The 24,563-nt window shown below is 49.8% G+C and overlaps 1 pseudogene; it reads right to left on the bottom strand.

Annotated features, from left to right (window-relative positions):
• LOC142312946 (uncharacterized) overlaps positions 1-24,563 on the bottom strand; it is a 198,170-nt pseudogene that overhangs the window by 97,970 nt on the left and 75,637 nt on the right.

Here is a 24,563-nt window from a genome sequence, read left to right on the forward strand (position 1 = left end):
TGTCCATTAGAAATCCGCCATGCGTGCTTTGTTATACATGATTGCACATGGACATAAACTCGCCTCTCCTGTTCCTGCTGTCCGTGGTGCTGAAGAGTCCTGCGATGCAGCATCCGGCCGCTGTCTCACCTCTACAGCCACTTTCACAGCATATTAAAAATGTTGTTCTTTAAATTTTTTAAAAGCAGATTAATTATATAGTACATTTTAAAATCTACATGGTCAAAATTGTTGGTACCCCTCATTTAAAGTAAAAACCCACAATGGTCACAGAAATAACTTGAACCTAACAAAAATAATCTATGAAAATGAGCAAATGACAGTCAGACATTACTACTTTTCTGCTTCCACAGAATTATTTTAAAAAATGAAACTCTTGATACATGCCTGGACAGAAATGATGATCCCGTAACTTAATATTTTGTTGCACAACCTTTCGAGGCATCAAACAATTCCTGTAACTGTTATTGAGACTTCTGCGCCTCTCGACAGGTATTTTGGCCGCTCCTCAAGAGACCTCATAACAACCACCAGGTCACCAGCCTATGGAAATCCTCTCGGACCATGACAAGCATGGATTGAGGGGCTTGTCATTGAGGAACTCAGATATAATAACTTTCAAATCAGAAGCATTGCTATTAGGGATGATCGAATACCTCAAATATTCGGCTTCGCGAATATTTTCCGAATACCTCGCCACTATTCGATGCGCAATGTAAGTCTATGGGAAGCCCGAATAGAAGTGAATAGTTATTCGGGTTTCCCATCGACTTACATTGTGCATCGAATACTCGCAAATGGTCGAATAGCGGAGAGGTATTTGGAAAATATTTGCAGAGGCGAATAATCGAAGTATTCGATCATCCCTAATTGCTATACATCATATCAGCAATGAGCGTAATAAAAGTTAAAGTCCCACTTAGTTAAAAAAAGTGAAATCTTTTCTTCATCGTTCCTTATGGGAGACCCAGACCATGGGTGTATAGCTTCTGCCTCCGGAGGACACACAAAGTACTACACTAAAAAGTGTAGCTCCTCCCTCCTAGCATATACACCCCCTGGATAACCAAATCTAGCCAGTTCAATGCTTTGTGTTCAGGAGGCACACATCCACATTCATGCATTCTCATCTGATTTTCATTTTAAAGAGTTTGAAGAAAAGCTGGTCCAAGCCTGGACTCCTGGCATGTCCCTTCTCACCCCACTGTGTCGGCGGTGTTGTTAAGGTTGATTTCAAGGCTGGAGCCTTATACATGCCGCGCTCCTTCACCATCCCTCGGGCTCTGGCTTGAAGTGGGAGCCAGCACGGTTCTCACTGCTTTGCAGGAGACCGGTCTCCATCCGCAGCCCTTTCAGGACCTTGCCGGACGGAGCACTCATCCCTCAGGGACCTGGCCCTGCGTCTCACAAGCTAAGTATTGAGACGTTATTGTCAGGGGGGTCCCTTGTACTTTAATGTTGGAAAGAGTGTATTTTGTACCATTTGTGACATTTCCGGCCGGTTCTCCGGTTTTCACCTGAGAACCGCGCCGAGGGTGCCTGAGCGCCGGCCGCATTGTAAAATTTAGGCCCCGGCTTCGGCTGCGGCCTAGTTTCGTTTTCACTGCCCCTGCATGTCAGTCATGCAGAGGGACAGTGCGGCGGCGCCCACCGGCCGTTCAGCTCAGGGGAGGACACTCCTCTCTGAGGAGATGTTTCCCTCCCCTGTATATCCCCTTGGCCCTCCGGTTCCCGCTCTTGGACTAGGCCCCACCCCCCCTCCTCACTCCGGCGCCATTTTATCAGCGTTCTCACACTGATCGGCTCTGGCTGCTGCATCTCTGCAACCTGTCTGGGGGTCCGAGCTGGGAATCCGGAGGGCACACAAAACGGTTTGGTAAGCCACAACCTCTGGTTGTGGACTTTATTATACACTCTCTGGGGGTCATTCTGAAGGAGTGTGTTCTTTACTGCAGGGCCTCCACCTCAGCAGCATGTCTCACACTAGGAGCAAAGCTGCAAGGCTGTACTCAATATGCACTGCATGTAAGCTCATACTGCCTGAACCGAGCACATATCCTCATTGTGATGCCTGCTCTAACATGGTGGTGCCTCAGCCTGGAGTCTCCCCAGTGGTCCCTCCGGCTGCTCCGGCCCCGGTGGCTGAACCCCCGGCTTGGGTAGAAGTGTTTTCTAAATCTATCTCCCAGTCCTTCGCCGACTCCATGGGACAGCTGTCCCGGACTCTGCTAACCTTGCATCAGCCCCCTTTTCAGGGCGCCTCTGCTGCTTCAGCTCGCTCTGCAGAGCTCACAGAGGATTCTTCATCTGCTCCCAGACCCCGTCCTCCTAAGAGGAGACGCAGGGATCCCTCTCCTTCCTCGTCCCGCGGCTCCGATTCACGAGCCGACCCGCAGGACGAGGAGGATATCTTTACTGGGGGCTCGGACGCTACCTCCTTGTGGCCCATTGATCTGACCGATGGTGATGCAGATGTGAGTGATTTGATTGCGTCCATTAATTCTGTACTGGACCTCAATCCGCCAGCATCAGAGGAGCAACCCTCTCTGGCAGAAAAGCACCAGTTTACCTTGCCTAAGAGAACAAGGAGTGTGTTCTTTAACCACTCCAGTTTTCAAGCCACTGTGTCCAAGCCCAGAGCCTGTCCTGACAAACGCTTCCCAAAGCGTGGTTCTGACGACCGTTATCCTTTTCCACCAGAGGTGGTCAAGGAGTGGGCTCACTCACCAAAGGTAGACCCTCCGGTGTCTAGACTCTCAGCCCGGACAGTTGTATCTGTGGCTGATGGCACCTCACTTAAGGATCCCACTGACCGCCAGGTTGACCTCCTGGCCAAGTCTGTCTATGAGGCGGCAGGGGCCTCGTTCTCCCCATCCTTTGCAGCAGTGTGGGCTCTCAAAGCCATCTCTGCTTCCCTAGAGGAGATGCATTCCCTCACTAGGGACTCTATGCCTGAACTGGTTGCCTTAACTTCCCAGGCTTCAGCCTTTTCAGCCTACGCCATGTCTGCCATGCTGGAGGCCTCTCACCGCACTGCGGTGGCCTCCGCTAATTCCCTCGCTATCCGCAGGATCTTGTGGCTTCGACAGTGGAGGGCAGATGCTTCCTCAAAGAAGTACCTTGCTGGGCTCCCATTTGCTGGGTCCAGGGCTGTTCGGTGAACAACAGGATGAAATAATTAAGGAGGCTACTGGTGGGAAGAGTACTTCCTTGCCACAGACTAAAACCAGGAAACCTGTCCAAGGCAGAAACCAGTCGAGGTTTCGTTCCTTTCGTTCCTCTAACTGGTCGTCCTCTAAGCCCACGGCCTCGTCCACTAACTCAGCCAAGGACCAGAAGCCCACCTGGCGCAAGAAGCCGCATCCACAAAAGTCCGCAGGAGCTGCTGCCACCAAGGCAGCCTCCTCTTGACTATCTGGCCGAGCCAGCAACGTCCTTGGTCGGTGGCAGGCTCTCCCACTTTGGCGACGTATGGTTTCAACACGTCTCCGATCAGTGGGTGCGGGATATCATCTCCCACGGCTACAGGATAGAGTTCTCTTCCAGCCCGCCAAACAGATTTTTTCTATCAACTCCCCCCTGCTCCAAGGCCGCCGCCTTCTCTCAGGCCGTGGCATCCTTGCAGGCCAGCGGAGTGATTGTGCCGGTTCCCGCCAGGGAACGGTTCAGAGGTTTTTACTCAAATCTCTTCCTAGTCCCCAAAAAGGACGGTTCCTTCCGGCCCATCCTGGATCTCAAGCTTTTCAACAAGCATGTTCAGGTGCGGCACTTTCGCATGGAGTCTCTGCGATCAGTCATTGCCTCAATGACCCAAGGAGATTTCCTGGCATCCATCGACATCAGAGATGCCTATCTGCATGTGCCAATTGCAGTTTCACACCAGCGTTGGCTACGTTTTGCAATCGGAGAGGAACATTTCCAATTCGTGGCTCTCCCCTTCGGGTTAGCCACGGCCCCTTGAGTATTTACCAAGGTCATGGCAGCAGTGGTTGCGGTTCTGCACCTCCAGGTGTTGGCAGTGATTCCTTACCTGGACGACCTTCTTGTCAAGGCTTAATCCAGCGCAGACTGTCAGCGGAGTGTCTCGCTCACTCTCGCCACTCTTGTTCAATTCGGGTGGCTTGTCAATCTGCCCAAGTCCACTTTGACCCCGACCCAAGAACTCACGTACCTAGGGATGCAATTCGAGACTCTGCCGGCACTTGTCAAGCTGCCGTTAGTCAAACAGCAGTCCCTCCATCTGGCGGTGCGCTCTCTGTTGAGGCCCCGCCGTCATTCCATCAGGCACCTCATGCAGGTGCTGGGTCAGATGGTGGCGTCAATGGAAGCGGTTCCCTTTGCCCAGTTCCATCTGCGTCCTCTGCAGCTGGACATTCTCCGCTGTTGGGACAAGCGGACTTCTTCCTTGCACAGGTTGGTGGCTCTGTCGCCACAGACCAAGAGCTCTCTTCAGTGGTGGCTTCGGCCCCTCTCTCTGTCTCAGGGACGCTCCTTCCTGGCCCCGTCCTGGGTGATCCTCACCACGGATGCCAGTCTATCCGGCTGGGGAGCAGTGTTTCTCCACCACCGAGCACAGGGCACTTGGACTCCGTCCGAGTCAGCCCTCTCGATCAATGTGCTGGAAATCAGCTGTGCTTCTAGCTCTCCTAGCCTTTCACCACCTGTTGGCGGGCAAGCACATTCGAGTCCAGTCAGACAACGCAACAGCAGTTGCCTACATCAATCACCAGGGCGGGACTCGCAGCCGCCTGGCAATGTTGGAGGTTCAACGCATCCTTCAGTGGACGGAGGACTCCAAGTCCACCATATCCGCAGTCCACATCCCAGGGCGTAGAAAACTGGGAGGCAGATTATCTCAGCCGTCAAGCCGTGGACAACGGCGAGTGGGCTCTGCATCCGGCAGTGTTCCGGTCGATCTGCCGCAAGTGGGGAACTCCGGAAGTGGATCTAATGGCATCCCGGCACAACAACAAGGTCCCGGTTTACGTGGCTCGCTCCCACGATCCTCAGGCCTTTGCAGCGGACGCGCTGGTTCAGGATTGGTCCCAGTTCCGTCTGTCTTACGTGTTTCCCCCTCTAGTTCTCTTGCCCAGAGTCCTGCGCAAGATCAGAATGGAGGGCCGTCGGGTCATACTCATTGCTCCAGACTGGCCCAGGCGAGCTTGGTACCCAGACCTGCTCCGTCTGTCCGTAGAGGTGCCGTGGCATCTCCCGGACCGTCCTGACCTTCTCTCACAAGGTCCGTTTTTCCGCCAGAATTCTGCAGCTCTCAGATTGACGGCGTGGCTCTTGAGTCCTGGATCCTGACGGCTTCTGGCATTCCTCCCGAAGTCATCCCCACTATGACTCAGGCTCGGAAGTCTTCCTCGGCCAAAATTTACCACAGGACTTGGAGAATTTTCCTGTCCTGGTGTCGTTCTTCCGGCCACGCCCCTTGGCCTTTTTCCCTGCCGACCCTTCTGTCCTTCCTGCAGTCTGGTCTGCAGCTAGGACTATCCCTCAATTCCCTCAAGGGACAGGTCTCGGCTCTGTCAGTGTTGTTCCAGCGGCGTATCGCCCGGCTGGCTCAGGTGCGCACCTTCATGCAGGGCGCATCTCACATCATTCCGCCTTACCGGCGGCCTCTGGATCCCTGGGACCTTAATCTGGTCCTCACGGCCTTGCAGAAACCCCCTTTTGAGCCACTTAGGGAGGTTTCTTTGTCTCGTCTTTCACAGAAAGTGGTCTTTCTAGTGGCCATAACTTCCCTCAGGAGAGTCTCTGATTTGGCTGCGCTGTCCTCGGAGTCAGCTTTTTTGGTTTTTCACCAAGACAAGGTGGTTCTTCGTCCGTCTCCGGACTTTCTTCCTAAGGTGGTATCTCCTTTCCACCTTAACCAGGATATTTCTCTGCCTTCCTTTTGTCCGGCTCCTGTTCATCGCTTTGAAAAAGCGTTGCATACTCTGCATCTGGTGCGGGCACTCCGGATCTATGTGTCTCGCACCGCTGCTCTTAGGCGGTGCACCTCTCTCTTTGTGCTGACTACTGGTCAGCGTAAGGGCCTCTCTGCTTCTAAGCCGACCCTAGCTCGCTGGATTAGGTCGGCCATTTCCGATGCCTACCAGTGTATTCAAGTGCCTCCCCCGCCGGGGATCAAGGCACACTCGACCAGAGCTGTCGGTGCCTCTTGGGCTTTCAGGCACCAGGCTACGGCTCAGCAGGTCTGTCAGGCTGCCACTTGGTCCAGTCTGCATACCTTTTCGAAGCACTAGCAAGTGCATGCTCATGCTTCGGCAGATGCGAGCTTGGGCAGACGCATCCTTCAGGCGGCTGTCGCCCATTTGTGAAGTTAGGTTTCGCCTACTTCTCAGTTTTCTGTTTATTCCCACCCATGGACTGCTTTGGAACGTCCCATGGTCTGGGTCTCCCATAAGGAACGATGAAGAAAAAGAGAATTTTGTTTACTTACCGTAAATTCTTTTTCTTATAGTTCCGACATGGGAGACCCAGCACCCTCCCTGTTGCCTGTTGGCAGTTTTCTTGTTCCGTGTGTTTTCACCGGCTGTTGTTGTAGACAGAGGTTCCGGTTGTTCCGGTAATTTACGGTAAGTAAACAAAATTCTCTTTTTTATAAATATTGTTACTAAATAGGTACATTTATGTAAATAAAGTAGATATATTTAGCAAACATCAGGAACAAGCAGACTATAAAACTGGAAAAATATTTAACCCCTTCAGTGAACACAGCAAAAATTACATTATACTGTTTACTCAAAGCATCAAACAAAAATTGGACTACAACATGATCGAAAAAACAAGTGTAAATTAAAAGGTATCCTAGAAATTTAATTGTCCTGCAAAAATAAAGATGCCAAACAACTCTATCATGAGAAAAAAACTAAATCTACAGCTCATAAAAATAATTATTTTGTTATATTCTATATTAGTATATTTTATTGTGCAAAGTCACTAAAAACAATACAAATCCGGTATCCCTGTAATCATGAGAATAAAGCCATCTTCTCACTTGTAACAAGCGGAACGGTGTGAAAGTCCTGAATTAATGTTTTTGTGGGGTTTTTTTTATTTCTTTGTTCATTCTGCCTACTAAAAATCTTAATATAAAGCAATTAAAAAATGGTATGTGCATGTAAATGTTAACAATAAAAATGTAAACTAGTTCTGCGGAAAACACAATCTTAGATGACTGTTTTACTAGACATAAAGAAAAATGAAAGCTCTCAAAATAGTTTGATGCAAAAAGGTTTTTTTTTTGTTTTTGTTTGAAAAGGGGTTCTCACCCAAATCTAAAGACACACAATATAAATCCGAAACTGGTGTAATTGCAACGTCTAATCATGTATACCGCACAGTGAACTGTGTAAAAACTAAATAAAGAAATTATTGACCACCTGTGGATTTGTTCATTGTTCCTCCCAAAGATTGCAAAAGGGCTCTGCACACATTTATCCTGAACTCAGAGCTGAGCTCTTAAACAGGAGAATCTGTGAAAATCTCTGAAACACGGGCTTCAGACAGAACCCCTGACTGAAAATTCACTATGAGGCAGATGGAGACTGAGCCGCCCCCACGTCAGCAGTCGGGCTGCTCGGATCCGCAGTGGCACGAGGGGCGTCCGGACCCGGGGGTCGCGCGGCCACTCGAATACAGGGGGTATTTACAGGGGATGGTGTATTTAAAGTTCGTGACTCCACCTGTGGTGTGTGGTAAGGTGGAGTACCACCACTGCAGCTGGGAGTACTCGGTGGCGATGGAGTGGGCAGCCAGGTGTTTAACACCCTCCACGGGTGGGGGAATGCCCCAGGACTCTGTGATGGTGGCGGGACGTGCCGTTGGGGAGGTAGGGTGTCACTTGAGTAGTCACTTGCGTACTCACTCAGGCCATAAAGCATACACCGACAACTTTGTAAACCAAAGTTCTGGACGCTGCTGCCGCTGACGGGGAGCACGTTTGGGTCCTGTTTCTGCTGGTGTTGCCTGATGATCTGTGACCTTTCCCTTGGCACCATGTTCCCCTCTAGTTGGCCCCTACAGCTTTAAACTAATCGGGTCCCGCTCCCCAGTGTGACTGAGGGAGCTTGCTCTCGGGGTTCACGCTTGAGATTTCCTGGACCGGTTTAGTGGAAAGTCCTATCCCCCTCGTTGTGCTAGTACCCCAATTTTGGAGCGGGTGAAGAGCGGATCTTGAAGGCTCCGTTCTCGTCGGGTGAAATGTCAGGCTGCATGAAGCTACTCCCTGACCTAGGGTCCACGTACCCCGTCTTGCCCTGGTCCCAGCACGGTAATGGTAAAAGACCGCCGACTGTCCTCCACGACAATACTGTGCCCCTTGTCATGCTGTCCACTGGTGGGTGTGGTGCAGAGTGTTCTTAGGATTTTGATTAGCTGGTTTTGGCAACACGATTGGTTAGGGACCCATAACCAAGGAGGAGGTCGATATTGCACCGAAGGGCAAATTGCACAATACCCTGTGACGACCTGATAGGCCAGGGCGTCACATTCCCCCTTCGTTAAACGTAGCTTGTCCCCGAGCTACAGTACATCAGAGGTTATTATTTATTTATTTTTTAAAACGGAAGTAGAAAAAAAAGAAACATTTTTATTTACACAATACATCCCTCATTAGTGAGGCTGGTTACTTAAACGTTACGGGAAACTTTGTGAGTTAATCTCTCCAACGGTGGAACGCTACCGGTTTCAGTAGTAGAGGAGGCTCAACCTGCCCCGTTGCAGCCTCTTCCTGCAACAGTCCAGTCCCAATGTCCCGAATCCCATTAACTCGCCACCCAAACAACCTGACCCCCTGCAAACCTATTGTGGGTCCGTGACCAAGTTACGGTCATGGGCGTTGTAATACACAACTCTGGTGGGTACAGGAGGTGCAACTATTTACAAAAACACAAGTTCATATTAGTCACAACCAGTCCTTTGACCATGGTCCATTTTTACTATATATAATTAACAAAGTCCATGTACCGAGTGTACACATTATAGCCAATCTGCTCGCAAATCAGGTAACTTTCACTCTTTTCATTTAGACCCTGTTGATTAGACACTCATTTTCTAAAAATCTCTACATGAAAAATAACAAACTTAGTAAAATAACAAATGAAACACCAATACCTAGCAATTTCTGTTACAACATTAAACATTACTGGTACCTCTAGCATTCTTCACAATAGCTCCGTGGGGGCTGACCAAAGTTAGCACGGGTTGACCTCAACTCTAGACCCTCATCCCCCCTGGTGGCATGACAATACTCCTCTACAGGTTCCTCGCCCTCAGTGTTGGGTGTAGCTGGTAGGACCCTACGCGCCTGTGGCAAGGGTACAGGCGCTACTCTAGGTGCTGGAGTGGGTGCAGTGTCAGTAAGCCTTTCCTGTTCTAGTTCTTCCATGGGTTGTGGGAATGTTAACACAGGGACTATTACTGCTCCATTCTGCATAGGTCAATCTTCCGGAAAGTCACCTAGGATTGTATGGATCATCCTCTTCTTTCCTTCCACCACTTGAGGCTGAGGTTCATCTGCCACCCTTAAGGGTTCTGGGCACTTCTTCAGATGGTCTCGGGATACCGTAGATGTGGTCCTTCCTTGAGCCTTGCTGATTAGGCAGGTCTTCTGGTTATCAAAGTTGGATGGCTCTACCACATATGGCTCCTTTTCCCACTGATCATCTAGTTTGTGCAGCTTTCTGTTCCATTTTAATACAATCTCGCCGCGGGCGAAAGTGGTTGCTTTTGCTTGCTTGTTAAAGTTTCTTTCTTGTCGTTCCCGGGTTTGATTCAAACTCTCTTCAACGGACTTCTGAATCCGTTTGTACTGGATATGGCGACGCGAGTCCCAATCCGCTCCGGGCACGTGGGTTTCGGGCAATTCGACCTCCGTCTCCAAGTCAACGGGAAGTCTTCCAGGTCTAGGTCTCATCAGATAAGCTGGGGTACACTTGGTGGATCCCACCGGGATGTTGTTATAGATGTCCACAAGGTCTGGTAGTTTTTTAGGCCACTGGTTCCGCTGCGCAAGAGGAAGGGTTTTCAACAGATTGATCACTAGGTGGTTCATCTCACACATCCCATTCGTCTGCGCATGATAGGGTGTGGTGCGTATCTTTTTGCACTCGTACAGACTGCAGATCTCATGGAAGATTTCAGCCTCGAATGCAAGGCCTTGATCCGTAAGGACTCGATCGGGGTACCCATGCGGCCTACAGAAGTGTGCCTGGAATGCGGTGCTGGCAGTCAAATCTTTAACGGGTACCACCACCAAAAACCATGTGCAATGGTCGACTATCGTGAGTGCATATATATATCCTCTCCTGCTGGGGGTCAATTTGACATGGTCCAGAGCCACAATCCCCAGGGGCTGCTTGGTGACAATTGGCTAAAGTGGTGCTCGCTCCCAGTAGGGGGCGTCAGCGTCCGGCCTCGGCTCCTTAGCTGGCTCTGGCTTCAGGTGCACTCTTACGGCCCCAACAGCCGTAGAGATGTCGCGCGGCGGTGGAACCGGTAGCTCTCCAGGCTCCACTTCCACCTTGTTAAACAGAAGAACCCACTGCTCTGCAGCTGAGGCTCCACCTCTGAGGACGGGCCCGGTAATGCGGCCGGGTCTGGTCTGGCCGGTGTCGGGGTGACCACTGTCGTGACTGGGTCAAGGGACAGAACCCTTGTTCCCGCAGCTGGAGTTTCGTATATAGGAGCTGATGGTACCACTGCTGGGGTGGAAGTAGGTAGCTCGGCGTCCACCGAGGACGGGGTTGGGGGTGGTCCGGATCCCACAGCTGCATTGACCGGATTAGGGTAATCAACAGGAACTGGGTAACTACTTACCCTCTCTTCACGTAGGATCTCAATCGCACGGGCTCGCACCGCCATCGCCAGGCTCCTCATCTCTTCTCTCAAGTGGTCCAGTATAAACAGGAACTGCATCCGCATTCTCCTGCACAGCTGCTCCATCTCTTCTTCGATTCAGGTCGCGGTCCCGGGAACAGCACATTCCAGGAACTTTATAGCAGAGTACTGGAGTCCCTGCTTCTCTTCCGCTACTGCTACATGCCGTCACGCCCCCTCGGTTTTCACTTAGCACTCTTCTCGATGCTGTAGCCCTCTGGGAACTTCCAGTTCCGGCCTCACACTCAGGACGAAGGGCGGGGCTTCTGCTTTGCCCGCTTTTGCGGGGAAGATGGCATTTTGGCGCGGAAGATGGCGGAATTGGCAGGAAACTCGCGGTTTTCGGTCTTCAAGGTGCATGTCACCCAGGTAAGTGGGTCCTGCTCATATGCTGTTCGTGACGCCAGGAATTTTGAAGTCCCACTGTTAAAAAAAGACATATACTGAAGTGGATACAATTTGCCAAAGAGCACCTCAACTGGCGTAAAGGAAAATGGAGAAACATCTTGTGGACTGATGAAAGTAAAATTGTTCTTTTTTGCTCGAAGGGCCACAGATAGTTTGTCAGCCGACACCCAAACTCTGCGTTAAAGCCACAGGACATGATGAAGACAGTGAAGCATGGTGGTGCAAGCATCATGATATGGGCATGTTTCTCTTACTATGATACCGGCCTATTTACGGCATACCAGGGGTCATGGACCAGTTTACATATATCACAATACTTGAAGAGGACATGTTGCTTTACACTGAAGAGCAAATGCCCTTGAAATGGGTGTTTCAACAAGACAACAACCCTAACCAAAATTTTATTTCCACTCCAACAAAATGGAGGTTATGGAGCAGCAAGTCCAATACCTGGACCTTAGGGTACATTCACACGACCGTCCTGTTTTTGCAGTCTGCAAACAACGGTCCTGTGTTTCAATGGATGCATCCGTGGGACATCCGTGTGACAAGCGCATTCCTTCCGTTCATTTCCATATACAGTCTGTGTGCCTTTTTTTTTTTGCGGACCACAAAAACACGGAAGGAGGGTTACATTTAGTCTAAAAGTAGAAAGATAGATGAGAAAGACATATAATGTCCCACTCCACTGCATTTTGTAATCTTGCACCCTTTAGTGCCTTTGATGTGGCACTAAAGGGTGTTTAGCCTGGTACGTGGCCAAAAAATAAATAATTAAAAAAAATTATGGGGTGCCCCCAAATTGGATCAACAGCCAAGGTAAAGAGGACAGCTGTGGTCTGGTATTCTCAGACTAAGGAGGTCCATGATTATTGGACACACCCCAGCCTAAAAAAAGCAGGCCGCAGCTGCCTCAGAAGTGGCGTATCCATTAGATGTGCCAATCCTGTTGCTTTGCATCAGCTCATCCTGTTGCCCTGGTGCAGTGGAAAATCGGGTAATATATGGGGTTGATACCAGCTGTATAAGATCTGCTGGCATCAAGCACAGATTTAAGTGATGTCATGGCATCTATCAGATACCCGACATCACTAACCCAGTCAGTAATGAAAAAAAATAAAGGACAAACACATTTTTATTTGAAAAAACAATTCCCAACACATTCCCTCTTTCACCAATTTATTGAAAGAAAAAACAAATCCGGTTCAGGTGTAATCCAATAAGAGTCTCCTACGACGATCCATACTCACTGTCACAGTCAGTGAAGAACAGAATGTTCCCCATTGACTGGGAGAGCAGTGTATTGACCTGAGCTAACATCAATAGGTCAGGCAGGTCACGGCAGGGAATGGCAAGCGCCGACGTCATGAGGTTAGCTCAGTTAATTAGCTGCAGTAATGAACTGCGCTGAACCTCTGATGTTAGAGCTCGTAACTGAGTTCAATGTCCGCAGCATGGGCATGCAAAGTATGGCGAGCAGCCTGTGATTTCACATTTACTCACAGCCTCGGGCTGCTCATGAGACTTGAGGTGATATGGCTGCAAGCATGGAACTCAGTGAAGAGCGCTGACGTCACGAGTTCAACGGACTTCATCAGTACAGGTAATGAACTTTGCTAACCTTGAGACGGCAGCGCTTATCATCCCCTCAACTGCTTACACACTGCTGTGAGCCGTTGCGGGGCTGGCGGGGGAGTGTGAGACAGACTGCAGGGGCACCGATAGACGGAAGCCACACGGAAGTACGTCCGTGTATCTTACGGGGATTTTGCAGACCCCTTGACTTGTGTTGTGTCACGGTCCGCATTTGCGGAACAGAATTGGACATATTCCATAGTAATGGAATGGACATACGGACACCAATGTGTATTTTTATCGCACTGATGGCACACAGAAGTACTTCTATATGGCATTCGATCCTACACAAAACACATTGAAAAGATGGTCTTGTCAGTAGGTCGGCAAAAAAAGGAACTGAGCAGGACAAACGGAATGGTCGTCTGAATGAGCCCATGATCCAATAGAACACTTGTGGGGTGACATCAAAAATGGTGTTTCTGAGGCAAAGCCAACAAATGGAAATAAATTATGGGATGTAGTCAAAGCATTCTGGGTTGGAAAAAGAGTTGACAGGTGCCAGTGACGCACTCATGGGGTTGGGTGCTTACTCGTCACCATGCCACGGTTCTTCTCCTGGGACGCCACGGTGGCCTCGCCCGGCGGTGTCAATAAAGCTTTGGGATGGGGATTATGGGAGTAGTAGTTTGTGAAGCCACCTGTGGTGTGAGGACAGTTATTAGCCACCGCTGCGGGATTGCTTCTCTCTTCTGAGGTGGATGACTACGCAGCTCAGATGGTACAGCTCTCCACAGGCAGAGCTATGCCCCAGGGAGGATGGTGGCGGTAGTAGTCTCTGTTGATGCAGGAGCGCGATACTGGAAGTTCCAGCAGAAAATGGATGACACAGATGATGCAGTTCAAGGTCTTTTCTCTCTAGTAGCACACCGCTTTTGGAGCACCGGGCTACGCTGTGATGGGCTTCGCCGATCCCAGATACTTCGGAGGACGAGGCCGGTGTTTCCTTCTGTGCGTCACCTTTAGATGTTTTCCCTCCACCCCAGCTTCTGGGCCGTGGAATAGGTCACGGGTGCCTTCCGCACTCCCCGCGTACCCTGGAATTCCCTTTCTTTCCTAAGAACCCAGGTTGAGCCTCTAGCTCCAGACCACGGGCCCCTGTCTGTTCGTGTCTTTGCTTCCCGGCTTGTCTGCTTCTAAGTGTGACCTCACACGGACAGTGTCTGGTGCTGACTGCCTATTGTGTGTTGGATGGCTCCTCGCTTCCCCTGTGGTTGCCTTGACTCCCGGGTCCCAGAACTAGTGGGCATGAGGTCCCATACCTTGCTATGGCTACCCCAGCACCTACCATAGTCCGGTCCCAGTGGCAGTACTCCCGTGTATATGTGTTGGTTGAATGTGATGGTGGTTGTTACTGGTGACGAACTCCTCCGTATCCATGATGAACACTGGACCTTAAGTGAAGTGCAGTACACTGTGGTGCCTGAAGCCGCAGGGGCGCCACATCAGAATTTGGTGACTATGCAACATAGATGTGAAGCAGTTCTAAAAATATGGTCATGTAGCTAAATATTACGTTAGTGATTCACAGTAAATGCCCGGGTTAATAACTGCTGTTAACAAAATAGAATGTATTAACATTCCCGGGATAGAATGTATAAATAGAATATATTAACGCCCGGGATAGTAACTGTCTCTCTGTTTCTCACCCATTCTCTGTCTGTCTCCCCCTCTGATATATCTCTCTGTCTCTCTCTCTATCTCTTGGTCTGTCTGTCTCTTTCCCTGTCTGTCTCTGTCTCTTTCTCTGTCTGTCTCAATCTCTGTCCCTGTCTGTCTATCTATCTCTTTCCTTGTCTGTCTATCTATCTCTGTCACTTTTCCTGTCTGTCTCTTTCCCTGTCTGTCTCTTTCCCTGTCTGTCTCTTTCCCTGTCTGTCTCTTTCCCTGTCTGTCTCTTTCCCTGTCTGTCTCTTTCCCTGTGTCTGTCTGTCTCTTTGTCTGTGTCTGTCTCTTTACCTGTCTGTGTCTGTCTCTGAACCTGTCTTTCTCTTTCCCTGTCTGTCTCTTTCGCTGTCAGTCTGTCTCTTTGTCTGTGTCTGTCTCTTTGTGTCTGTCTCTTACCCTGTCTATATCTGTTTCTTACCCTGTCTGTGTCTGCCTCTTTCCCTGTCTGTGTCTGTCTCTTTCCCTGGCTGCATTGTGACATGCCAACATTCCATATAAAGGCGTGGCTGCGCATTCTTCTGAAGTTCTGGCTGCACTGTGGCTCCCAGCTCCATTCGCTTTAATGGAGGCAGGTTTTTTGGTGAAAAACTGTAAAGAGCGGGGTTAAAATTTCCCCTCAAAACATAGCCTATGACGCTCTCGGGGTCCAGAAGTGTGAGTGTGGAAAATTTTGTGGCTGTAGCTGCGACGGTGCGGATGCCAATCCCGGACATACATACAGACACACACACATATACACATTCAGCTTTATATATTAGATATAGGCTCTTTGGAAGCTGCTAGTGAGTGACCTCATGCACTCAGCAGGATAACCCTATATGGTTTGGACAGCTGCATATATAACATGACACATGGGAGGAGGGGGGGGGGGTCACTCTTGCATATGTCGAAGCTGAGCCAGAATCTATCCAGCCCATGCAAGATGAAGTAACACATGCTGTCAGGCCTACAGTATCTAAGGCTTGCCTAACCATTCAGGAACCAAAGAGAGATGAATGAAGATTTCTATTGATTTTGTAAGAATTGGACTATTATTGAACTCTTTACGTAAGCTAAGAAAGAATACTATTTTTTTTCCTTTCTGTAACTGAACTGTAACTTTATTTTTTTGGCAAACCTTTTACTAAATATAAAATACATCTATTTATTTTTACATTTTATTAAGTTCGTCTTTCATGCGCCTTATCACGTATTTGAAGAAAAATATATTTAAGGGATATATTTTAACACACTCGTATTTTTTTTAACAGCCAATGTTCATTTTTTTATATTTTCTGTAAAAAGGTTAAACAATCTATAAATTTCTCGGCATGTTTTCATTTAGAAAACAGTGTGCAACATTCCCAATGCATGGAAATAAAAACTATTATAAAAATTTTGGCCTTAAATCATGTTTTTAAACACATTATTATTTTGAGCACAACTGTACCTGGAAGGAGCACATACATTCTAGTGTATTCAGTTGTGAATTAGCTGGAATGTACAGGCTGCAGTCAGGACCTGGAAGGAGCCCGTATATCTGAAATCTTCAGTAATATACACCAGGAAGGAGTCCGTACATTCTAGTGTCTTCAATAGTGAATTAGCTAGAAGGTACAGGCTGCAGTCAGGCCCAGGAAGGAGCCCGTACATTCTAGCTTCTTCAGTAGTGAGGCAGCTAGAATGTACAGGTTGCAGTCAGGACCTGGAAGGAGCCCGTATATCTGAAATCCTCAGAAATTAGACTGTGAGCCCTCGCAGGCAGGGTCCTCTCTCCTCCTGTACCTGTCTGTGTCTGGTACTGTTCATGATTATTGTACTTGGTTTTTATGTATACCCCTTTCACATGTAAATCGCCATGGAATAAATGGTGCTATAATAAATAATAATAATATACACCTGGAAGGAGCCTGTACACTTTAGTTTTTTCAGTAAAGAGTGTATTGCAATGTACGGGCTGCAGTAAGGTCAGGGAAGGAGCCTGTATATCTGAAATCCTCAGTAATATACACCTGGAAGGAGCCTGTACATTCTAGCGTCTTCAGTAGTGAAACAGCTAGAATGTACAGGCTGCAGTCAGGCCCAGGAAGGAGTCCGTACATTCTAGCTTCTTCAGTAGTGAGGCAGCTAGAATGTACAGGCTGCAGTTAGGACCTGGAAGGAGCCCGTATATCTGAAATCCTCAGTAATTAGACTGTGAGCCCTCGCAGGCAGGGTCCTCTCTCCTCCTGTACCTGTCTGTGTCTGGTACTGTTCATGATTATTGTACTTGGTTTTTATGTATACCCCTTTCACATGTAAATCGCCATGGAATAAATGGTGCTATAATAATAAATAATAATAATATACACCTGGAAGGAGCCTGTACACTTTAGTTTTTTCAGTAAAGAGTGTATTGCAATGTACGGGCTGCAGTAAGGTCAGGGAAGGAGCCTGTATATCTGAAATCCTCAGTAATATACACCTGGAAGGAGCCTGTACATTCTAGCGTCTTCAGTAGTGAAACAGCTAGAATGTACAGGCTGCAGTCAGGCCCAGGAAGGAGTCCGTACATTCTAGCGTCTTCAGTAGTGAGTCAGCTAGAATGTACGGGCTGCAGTCAGAACCTGGAAGGAGCCCATATATCTGAAATCCTCAGTAATATACACCTGGAAGGAGCCTGTACATTTTAGCGTCTTCAGTAGTGAAACAGCTAGAATGTACAGGCTGCAGTCAGGCCCAGGAAGGAGTCCGTACATTCTAGCTTCTTCAGTAGTGAGGCAGCTAGAATGTACAGGCTGCAGTCAGGACCTGGAAGGAGCCCGTATATCTGAAATCCTCAGTAATTAGACTGTGAGCCTTCGCAGGCAGGGTCCTCTCTCCTCCTGTACCTGTCTGTGTCTGGTACTGTTCATGATTATTGTACTTGGTTTTTATGTATACCCCTTTCACATGTAAATCGCCATGGAATAAATGGTGCTATAATAATAAATAATAATAATATACACCTGGAAGGAGCCTGTACACTTTAGTTTTTTCAGTAAAGAGTGTATTGCAATGTACGGGCTGCAGTAAGGTCAGGGAAGGAGCCTGTGTCGCGGGCGGGGAGGAGGGTGTCGGCACACCGCGCTCACCCCTTCTGCTCGGGTCCGGCAGCTGCTCAGTGGTGGCTCGAGCTGTGGGCCGGATCCCAGGGTTTCTCGAGCGACACTCCTCGCCCGTGAGTGAAAGGGGATTTGTGGTTGGGTGTGGGGATTGTTATAGTTCGTGACGCCACCCACGGTTGTGGTGATTGCACCTCCGCTGCTCTGGATGGGGATCCCGGGGATGGTGATGGGGAGCAGCCAGGTGTTGTGTTGCCCCTCCGTGGGTAGGGGTTGGTGATCCCGGGGCCCGGTGATGGGTGGTGAGGTGCGGGGCCTGGTGGGCGCAGGGACGCGGGGGCAGCGCTGTGCCTTGCGGCACTGTGGTACTCACTCAGCCTGAGACACGGACACAGTTTGTATGGTAAACCAAACGGCTGGTAGGACGGTCCCACAGACGGCTGCACCTGCACTCCCGGTAGTTGACGGTGATGTCCCTCTTCCTTGCACCTATGGTTGACTTGTGGTAGCGGTGGATTCCCTCCGGTTACCCGCTCCCCGACTACAATCTGGGCCGGAGGAGCTCTACACTTTGCCCGCAGGCGCTGGCCCTGAGAAACTGGTGCCTTGGCGGTGGCGGTGTCTCTCTGCTTCAGGTTGAGCTGTTGCCTTCAATCGGGACTTGGTTGCTGGGGGATCTACGTCCCCTTCACTGACGGATTCGGCAAATTTGGCGACTCCTAGCCTTGCCGGGGTCCGAGAGGCCCCTGCCCTGGTGCTGACTGTCCTTCGGAACACTGCTCCAGACCACCGGGCACACAGCCAACGGGGTCCTTCCAGGAACTTCCAAACGGTCCCCCTCCAGACAGTCACCGCCGTCGCTGACCTTGCTGTTCTGGCCCTACACAAAGCTGGACCCTTCAGGCTTTCCTTCCTTCTTGTCACCTCACTTGCTTTCCTCCTTTTCCACTTTTCTACTTTCCTCACTTTCACTTGCTGTTTACTCAAGCTCGTCCCTGAGCTGACTTCACTCTTGCCCTGCCTGGGCTAATCTCCTGTTCCCTCGTTCATGTCCCTCACTGGACTGCCTGGTACTTCCTGCCTCCAGAGCTGTGATCTCCTTGGTGGGCGGAGCCAACCGCCTGGCCCACCCCCTGGTGTGAATCATCAGCCTCTGGAGGAAGGCAACAAGGATTTGTAGTTTAGCTGTGATGTGCCTACCTGGAGTGTGGGGTGTGGTGGTGTTGTGACCTGTGACCCCTGGCTTGCCCAGGGCGACACACCTGTATATCTGAAATCCTCAGTAATATACACCTGGAAGGAGCCTGTACATTGTAGCGTCTTCAGTAGTGAAACAGCTAGAATGTACAGGCTGCAGTCAGGCCCAGGAAGGAGTCCGTACATTCTAGCTTCTTCAGTAGTGAGGCAGCTAGAATGTACAGGCTGCAGTCAGGACCTGGAAGGAGCCCGTATATCTGAAATCCTCAGTAATTAGACTGTGAGCCTTCGCAGGCAGGGTCCTCTCTCCTCCTGCACCTGTCTGTGTCTGGTACTGTTCATGATTATTGTGCTTGTTTTTATGTATACTCTTTCCACATGTAAGTGGCCATGGAATAAATGGTGCTATAATAATAAATAATAATAATATACACCTGGAAGGAGCCTGTACATTCTAGTTTCTTCAGTAAAGAGTGTATTGCAATGTACGGGCTGCAGTAAGGTCAGGGAAGGAGCCTGCATATCTGGAATCCTCAGTAATATACACCTGGAAGGAGCCTGTACATTCTAGCGTCTTCAGTAGGGAGTCAGCTAGAATGTACGGGCTGCAGTCAGGACCTGGAAGGAGCCCATATATCTGAAATCCTCAGTAATATACACCTGGAAGGAGCCTGTACATTCTAGCGTCTTCAGTAGTGAGTCAGCTAGAATGTACGGGCTGCAGTCAGGCCCAAGAAGGAGTCCGTACATTCTAGCGTCTTCAGTAGTGAGTCAGCTAGAATGTACGGGCTGCAGTCAGGCCCAGGAAGGAGTCCGTACATTCTAGCTTCTTCAGTAGTGAAACAGCTAGAATGTACAGGCTGCAGTCAGGCCCAGGAAGGAGTCCGTACATTCTAGCGTCTTCAGTAGTGAGTCAGCTAGAATGTACGGGCTGCAGTCAGGACCTGGAAGGAGCCCATATATCTGAAATCCTCAGTAATATACACCTGGAAGGAGCCTGTACATTTTAGCGTCTTCAGTAGTGAAACAGCTAGAATGTACAGGCTGCAGTCAGGCCCAGGAAGGAGTCCGTACATTCTAGCTTCTTCAGTAGTGAGTCAGCTAGAATGTACGGGCTGCAGTCAGGACCTGGAAGGAGCCCATATATCTGAAATTCTCAGTAATTAGACTGTGAACCCTCGCAGGCAGGGTGCTCTCTCCTCCTGTACCAGTCTGTGTCTTGTAATGTTCATGATTATTGTGCTTGTTTTTATGTATACTCTTTCCACATGTAAATGGCCATGGAATAAATGGTGCTATAATAATAAATAATAATAATATACACCTGGAAGGAGCCTGTACATTCTAGTTTCTTCAGTAAAGAGTGTATTGCAATGTACGGACTGCAGTAAGGTCAGGGAAGGAGCCTGTATATCTGAAATCCTCAGTAATATACACCTGGAAGGAGCCTGTACATTCTAGCGTCTTCAGTAGTGTGTCAGCTAGAATGTACGGGCTGCAGTCAGGCCCAGGAAGGAGTCCGTACATTCTAGCGTCTTCAGTAGTGAGTCAGCTAGAATGTACGGGCTGCAGTCAGGCCCAGGAAGGAGTCCGTACATTCTAGCTTCTTCAGTAGTGAGTCAGCTAGAATGTACGGGCTGCAGTCAGGCCCAGGAAGGAGTCCGTACATTCTAGCTTCTTCAGTAGTGAGTCAGCTAGAATGTACGGGCTGCAGTCAGGCCCAGGAAGGAGTCCGTACATTCTAGCGTCTTCAGTAGTGAGTCAGCTAGAATGTACGGGCTGCATTCAGGCCCAGGAAGGAGTCCGTACATTCTAGCTTCTTCAGTAGTGAAACAGCTAGAATGTACAGGCTGCAGTCAGGCCCAGGAAGGAGTCCGTACATTCTAGCGTCTTCAGTAGTGAGTCAGCTAGAATGTACGGGCTGCAGTCAGGCCCAGGAAGGAGTCCGTACATTCTAGCTTCTTCAGTAGTGAGTCAGCTAGAATGTACGGGCTGCAGTCAGGCCCAGGAAGGAGTCCGTACATTCTAGCTTCTTCAGTAGTGAGTCAGCTAGAATGTACGGGCTGCAGTCAGGCCCAGGAAGGAGTCCGTACATTCTAGCGTCTTCAGTAGTGAGTCAGCTAGAATGTACGGGCTGCAGTCAGGCCCAGGAAGGAGTCCGTACATTCTAGCTTCTTCAGTAGTGAAACAGCTAGAATGTACAGGCTGCAGTCAGGCCCAGGAAGGAGTCCGTACATTCTAGCGTCTTCAGTAGTGAGTCAGCTAGAATGTACGGGCTGCAGTCAGGCCCAGGAAGGAGTCCGTACATTCTAGCTTCTTCAGTAGTGAGTCAGCTAGAATGTACGGGCTGCAGTCAGGCCCAGGAAGGAGTCCGTACATTCTAGCTTCTTCAGTAGTGAGTCAGCTAGAATGTACGGGCTGCAGTCAGGCCCAGGAAGGAGTCCGTACATTCTAGCGTCTTCAGTAGTGAGTCAGCTAGAATGTACGGGCTGCAGTCAGGCCCAGGAAGGAGTCCGTACATTCTAGCTTCTTCAGTAGTGAAACAGCTAGAATGTACGGGCTGCAGTCAGGCCCTGGAAGGAGCCCATATATCTGAAATCCTCAGTAATTAGACCGTGAACCCTCGCAGGCAGGGTCCTCTCTCCTCCTGTACCAGTCTGTGTCTTGTAATGTTCATGATTATTGTGCTTGTTTTTATGTATACCCTTTCCACGTGTAAATGGCCATGGAATAAATGGTGCTATAATAATAAATAATAATAATATACACCTGGAAGGAGCCTGTACACTTTAGTTTTTTCAGTAAAGAGTGTATTACAATGTACGGGCTGCAGTAAGGTCAGGGAAGGAGCCTGTATATCTGAAATCCTCAGTAATATATACCTGGAAGGAGCCTGTACATTCTAGCGTCTTCAGTAGTGAAACAGCTAGAATGTACAGGCTGCAGTCAGGCCCAGGAAGGAGTCTGTACATTCTAGCTTCTTCAGTAGTGAGTCAGCTAGAATGTACAGGCTCCTTCCAGATCATGACTGCAGCCTGTACATTCTAGCTGCTTCACTACTGAAGTAGCTAGAATGTAATACAGGCTCCTTCCTGGGCATGACTACAGCCTGTAAATTCTAGGCTCAACCCACACTAGATATATGGCTGCTCTGTGCTTCCAGGACCTGTGATGATGTCACATGGAGGGGAGGAGTCAGGGGTCACATGATCAGCTCCTCAGTGTAATTATGCAGGACTCTGCTGTGCTGGGTGTCATGGTGCTGGATGAGGGGAAGGTTATGTGTGGGGTCAGGAGGGGTTTACAGTGTGGATGTAGCAGAGCCGTGTGTGTACGAGGTGTACGGAGCAGAGCCGTGTGTGTACGAGGTGTACGGAGCGGAGCCGTGTGTACGAGGTGTGGAGAGCGGAGCCGTGTGTGTACAAGGTGTGTGTACGAGGTGTAAGGAGCGGAGCCGTGTGTGTACGAGGTGTACGGAGCGGAGCCGTGTGTGTACGAGGTGTACGGAGCAGAGCCGTGTGTGTACGAGGTGTACGGAGCGGAGCCGTGTGTACGAGGTGTACGGAGCGGAGCCGTGTGTGTACGAGGTGTACGGAGCGGAGCCGTGTGTGTACGAGGTGTACGGAGCGGAGCCGTGTGTACGAGGTGTACGGAGCGGAGCCGTGTGTACGAGGTGTACGGAGCGGAGCCGTGTGTGTACGAGGTGTACGGAGCGGAGCCGTGTGTGTACGAGGTGTACGGAGCGGAGCCGTGTGTGTACGAGGTGTGCGGAGCAGTGTGTGTACGAGGTGTGCGGAGCGGAGCCGTGTGTGTACGAGGTGTACGGAGCGGAGCCGTGTGTGTACGAGGTGTACGGAGCGGAGCCGTGTGTGTACGAGGTGTACGGAGCGGAGCCGTGTGTGTACGAGGTGTACGGAGCGGAGCCGTGTGTGTACGAGGTGTACGGAGCGGAGCCGTGTGTGTACGAGGTGTACGGAGCGGAGCCGTGTGTGTACGAGGTGTACGGAGCAGAGCCGCGTGTGTACGAGGTGTACGGAGCAGAGCCGCGTGTGTGCGAGGTGTACGGAGCGGAGCCGTGTGTGTACCTTGCCTTGAAATAGTATTTTTATCCTGTAAACTTTTCCACATTTTTCTCGTTCCTCCCATAAACCTAAATGGATGTTATTGGGATTTTATATGAGACCCACACAAAGTACAAGTATCTGTGACGTGTAAAGGAAATGATTCCGGGTTTTCTAATTGTTCAGATAATATACATGTGAAACCTGTGCCCTGCATTAGTATTCAGCCCTTGAGTCAATACTTTGTAGGACACCGGTCACTGCAATTACTGGTGCTAGGCTTTTGGGGTCTCTCCAGCTTCGCACATCTGGAGGTGACATATTTGCCCTTTCTTCTTTGCACACTCGCTCTCTCTCGGTGAGATCGGATGAAGACGTCTGTAATCAGCAATTTTCACATCTTGTCATAGATTCTCGGTGGATTTTGGATTGTGACTCAGCCTGGCCGTTCACCCACAGGAATATGGTCTAATCTAAACTACACAGAAGGCCTTTCTCTCTTAAATATTGTGCACAAATTTGTCTAAGGCCTGCGACACACATCCGTGCCGCCGGTACGTGTTTGTCATTTTTTGCACGTACCGGCGGCACGGAGACAGGTTAAGCAATGCTATCCTATTGTAGCAGGCACACCCGCGTAAAACCGCACGGAACGTGTGTCTGTGTGCGTTTGTACGTGTGTGTGTTTTTCTTAACGCTGACATGTTAGTGTTTTCTCCGGCAGCACGGGTGTCACACGGCCCGCACCACACGAGTGTAGTGTGGATGCGGTCCCGTGTGACACGCGCCGGAGAAAACACACGTGTCAGTGAAAAAAAACCTCAAAACATTTACTCACCTTCTCCTGCCCTCCTGTCTCTGCCGCTGCTGCCTCTTGCTGCCGACCGCCGCTCATTATTCTCATTGAATATTCACTTCACTGCCTGGCAGCAGCGGGGAGACGGGAGGGCTGGAGACCGAGGATCAGCACCACGGACAGCAGCGCGGACAGCAGGAAGGACCACGTGAGTATTTAAATTACCGGTTCTACGTGTGCTATCGCGGATAGCACACGTAGAACACACGTGTCACGCACGTACCAGAGACACGTACTTACCTACACACAACACGCAGGGGAAATACGTGTCTCTCGGCACGTGCGTGATTTTCACGTGAGTGTGGCAGAGGCCTAAGTCTGTGTTACTCTGGTTTCACACATCCGGCTTTTCGCTGGTTTGGCGCACGCCAATACAGTGTATACAGTACAGTGGCAGCGTGACAAGCGCCGATCACATGCTGCCATGTGACCGGAGCATGTGATCCGAAAGTTACAGCGCTGTCATTGTACTGCATACACTGTACGGGAGTTTGCCGCATCCGCCAAACCGGCGAAAAGCCGGATGTGTGAAACCGGGGTTAGTAAGCTCTTTTCCTTTGCAGAGATAATCCATCGACCTCAGAGGTGTGGCATATCAAGATGCTGATTAGCCAACATGATTATTGCACAGGTGTGCCTTAAGCGGGCTATACACGTTGCGACATCGGTAACGATATATCGTTGGGGGTCACGTCATTAGTGACGCACATCCGGCGCCGTTACCGACATTGCAGCATGTAAACCCTAGGAGCGACTATCACCAATCGCAAAAACGTCAAAAATCGTTGA

This window comes from Anomaloglossus baeobatrachus, chromosome 5 (assembly GCF_048569485.1).
Source record: "Anomaloglossus baeobatrachus isolate aAnoBae1 chromosome 5, aAnoBae1.hap1, whole genome shotgun sequence".
NCBI lineage: Eukaryota > Metazoa > Chordata > Amphibia > Anura > Aromobatidae > Anomaloglossus > Anomaloglossus baeobatrachus.